Source organism: Leptopilina heterotoma, unplaced genomic scaffold, assembly GCF_015476425.1.
Source record: "Leptopilina heterotoma isolate Lh14 unplaced genomic scaffold, ASM1547642v1 Lhet_243, whole genome shotgun sequence".
Taxonomy (NCBI): Eukaryota; Metazoa; Arthropoda; class Insecta; order Hymenoptera; family Figitidae; genus Leptopilina; species Leptopilina heterotoma.
This window is the reverse complement of record NW_025110958.1, coordinates 131,555-135,480: the sequence shown is the minus strand read 5'-3', so window position 1 is coordinate 135,480 and position 3,926 is coordinate 131,555.

Below are 3,926 nucleotides of genomic sequence, written 5' to 3'. Positions count from 1 at the left end.
TTTCTATACATCAACAGCTATCGACACACGAAGGTTTTTTTATATTACTTACTTTTATTTTTATCAACAATTTTTAGAATTTTTTTTTTTTGAAAATAGTCATTTTTTTGTTCAATCACGCACCATTTTGCAATAAATCAAAATATCGAAAAAATCCTACGTGTATCGATAGCTATTGATGTATAGAAAATGACAACATTTTGGTTTTTTTAAAATTAAAAAGTGAGGACGTTAGTAAGTTGTTCGGCCATGGAACCCTAAAAAAACAGACGTCTTCCAATAAAATGCTGCAACGCAGCCATTTTGTAATGAAATTTTTTTGAAAAAATATAGTTTGCATTTCAATACTCATGGAATAAAACGTACTTTACAGATTTTTAATTGGCCATTTCATTGAGCCAAAAAAAATTCCTAAAATATGCCTAATTTTCGTGATTTTTCCCCTTAACATGTTTGCAACTACTACAAAAGCAAAATTTAAAAAGAATGTGTATATTTTTTCTTTATTTTAGTGAATAATAAATAGAAAAATCATTATATAAACCCAGGCGCAAAATTTTTTCGTTTTTTTGTTAAGCTGTGTTATCTGTATTATTTTCATCATCAAAAGAATTTTCCATCATGTTCTGACCTCTACTACCGTCTGTAACTGTGTCAGGTGGAAAAGTTATTTTTGGTTGGTCATATGACCAGTTTCTTTGAAAATTATTTCCTGAAAACTTTGATTGGAATTTCGAGTTTCCACCAAATTTTCTAAAATTTTCATTATTTCCCTGGTCTGACATTTGTTCAGATTCATCACTACACGGAAAAGTTTTTGGGCGAGCAACTCTATTTGCTCTAGTAACGCTGCGCAACTTCACGTTTGGTGGAGCAGTAGTCGCAAAAAGATAACGCAGCAGGCCAGCATTGGACGAGCTGCTCTACCAGTCGTGTATCTACCACTGACTTTCAGCGCAGCTCGTCCAGCACTGGGTGAGCAACGTTCCCAGTAGAGAAAGAAGCTCACCCATTTACAAGGCGATATGCCTTCTCTCTTTTAGGAAACCTTCTCTACGCGCGGAGAACGCAGCTCGCCCGAAAACTTTTCCGTGTAGACAAGTTTTTTTTTCATCAGTTGTAATTTTTAAAGATTGACCGCGAATTTTCGATTTATTCCTCTCGATTTCGAATTCTTTTCCTAGGCTAACAATTATTATTGTGGAATTTAAAAGGCCAATTTGACATGATTTAAAACGGGGTTTGAATCATGCCAAAAGGAAAGGGGTTGATTAAATTTCCAAAATGGTGATTATTATCGGCTTGGGCATTTAGATTTTCGATTGGAGTATTTTTTGTGAAATTTTCTTGTATTTTCGAATTTATATTTTTCGCTAAATTTTCTATAACGCTTTTCATTCGGTCCAATTCTAATTTGAGTTGTTCTAATTCTTTGTCTCTTAACGTAATCTCATTTTTGATTTTTTCTGAGTCTAAATATTTTTCCTGTGCGTCGCCGTGAACAGCAATATTCTTATTTCTAAAACAATAATTTTTACGTCCTGAAAAATTTTGTATTGGTCGCGAATTTTCTTTGCGAAAAATATTCTCTGATTTTTTTAGCTGAAAATCAAATTTTTCCGAAATTTTGGGTTCGTTTACTACCTCTATTTCACTATCTTCGGGCCATTCGTAATTAAATTCCTGATTTTTCCGCGTATTTTCCTTAAAATGAACATTCTGTCGTTTTTCCTAATTTTCGCGTTTATCTTGTTTAAGATATTTATCCAAACGCATTCGAAAAATATTATCCGATTCGCTACTATTTTTAGTATTCCTATTTTTTGAACTATGTGTAGAAGTTTTGCATTTTTCCTGTACTATTCTTCTATGTTCGAGTTCTAAAAATTTTTCCTTTTCGCGCAATCTTCCCTTTCAATTCGCACTATTTCGTCATATTCTCTTAATTCGTTTCTACTTTTCAACGACTAACTATTTGTTCCTAGAAACGAATTTACATCAAAAGTTTCGTCTTTTGAATTCACCGCAAAATTTTCCGTCACATTTCCCGGTAATTTTCCTATAAAATTTTCCGGTACTTTTCCTATATTTCCAACAGTTTTCTTTATTCCGTCAAAGTACTGTTGTAATATACCGCGTTTCATTGGTACAGCTGTTGGGCCTGCATTTAGTAACCCTTGGTTACTGTTTTCCAAATGCATCAAATGCACGCTCGCGTCCTTCGTATCTCTTGCCCTTAATCCTGGCAAGGATACGTTCCTTGTTGCTGTTCGTTCTTTGGTTCCGCTTGGGAGGGGTAAAGATTGATTGAAATTCAAAAATTGCAATCTTTCGGGGGGCATCATGTCAATGAGTGTACGAATCATTGCATTCTGCTTTTCAATTGTGGCTTCCAAAATTTGCGACTTTCCTTGTGCAACATTTTGGTGGGGGGATTCTGTTACGCTCGCCGTTTCTGTTTCGCTTCCCGACATATTTTCTGTTTCCTTATTTTCCCGAATTTTTCTCGTATCCGATCGTAAAATACGTCGCGACTGCATTTGTGACTTAATTTTGAAAAATTGGAATTAAGTTTAAATCGTTATTTAATCTATTCTACAAGTTTCAACTTACGGAAAAAGAAAAATTTTTCCGCTAATTTTTATCCATCGTCATGAACTTTTTGTGAGAAAAAAGTTTCTATTGCTAAATCACAAATGTTCGAAATAATTTTTATTAATTTTTTCAAAATTTACCGTATTTATTTATTTTGTGCCTAAAAAAATCAATGACACTTTCCTTCAATAAAGATACTAAAAGAAAATAAATCGATACTTCTTACACACCCAGTATAAGTCTTGATTTTCAAAGATTTTATTTTCTCTACTTTCTTGATTCGATTTTATTTGTCACCCTGTATACAAATTTTTATTTCTTACTTGACGAAATTATTTTTCGATTTAATCGCGAAATATGTCGTGTTTACTTTTCCGTTTACTATTTTGTTGTGTGTTATACACGACTTCGACCACAAAAACAAAACAAACCGTCTTCTATCAACGACAAAATTTTCTCTTAAAATAATAATCGATTAAATTCACTTTTTCCGTAATTTCCTATTTTATTTTTCGCTATTTTCACGAATTTAGTCCCGATTTCTATGAATTTTCCACGATTAATTTTTTACCGGTGTTTTCGCGCACTGATTTTACACAATTATTTTCGTCATTGTCGTCCGTTCGTCACATAAAAATTTGTCACAATTGTCAGAAACTGTATACTAATAGCACAAAATAAAATCAATAGTTTTCAAGCACAAATAAAATATTTTTCATTAAATATGGGAAAAAGGAAGAAAGAAAAGGTTCGGTTTTGAGGTTAGGCGATCATGAGGTGACAGGTGGAATTTCTTTCTGGGAATTTTCAACAAAACAAAAATGATGAAAAATGAATTATTTTGGGAATTTTCTTGGGGAGTTTTCAACAAACAAAGATGATGAAAAAAATTATTTTTAGAGAATTTTCTCTAAAGAAAGGAAATGTGAAAGGTGGATTTTTTCGTTGGGCGCCAATTTATAACTGGAGGCCCAGATCTCCAATTATAATTAAGGGAAAAGGGTAGGAAGGAGAGTAAATAGGAGACACAAGTATTTAAAATATCAAGTATTTATTGTAACTTACGGGTCTGTTACACCTGAGAATCTGGTCCCACAAGATAACGACGAACTTGTCACAAAACTGGTAATCAAGAAGATGTTGGTACAAGAGGATCGAAACAAGTGTCGCGTCTAAGCAGACACAAATCCGTTTGTAAGCACAAATCCGGCGATTGACACCCTCGAGGCCCTTCGGCCGTTTTCGGGTTCAATCGCCTGATTCGCAGAAGACGCGGGAGAATTCGTAACGCCACGTTACAACACGTCATGGTGCAGGTGGGCTCAAACTGT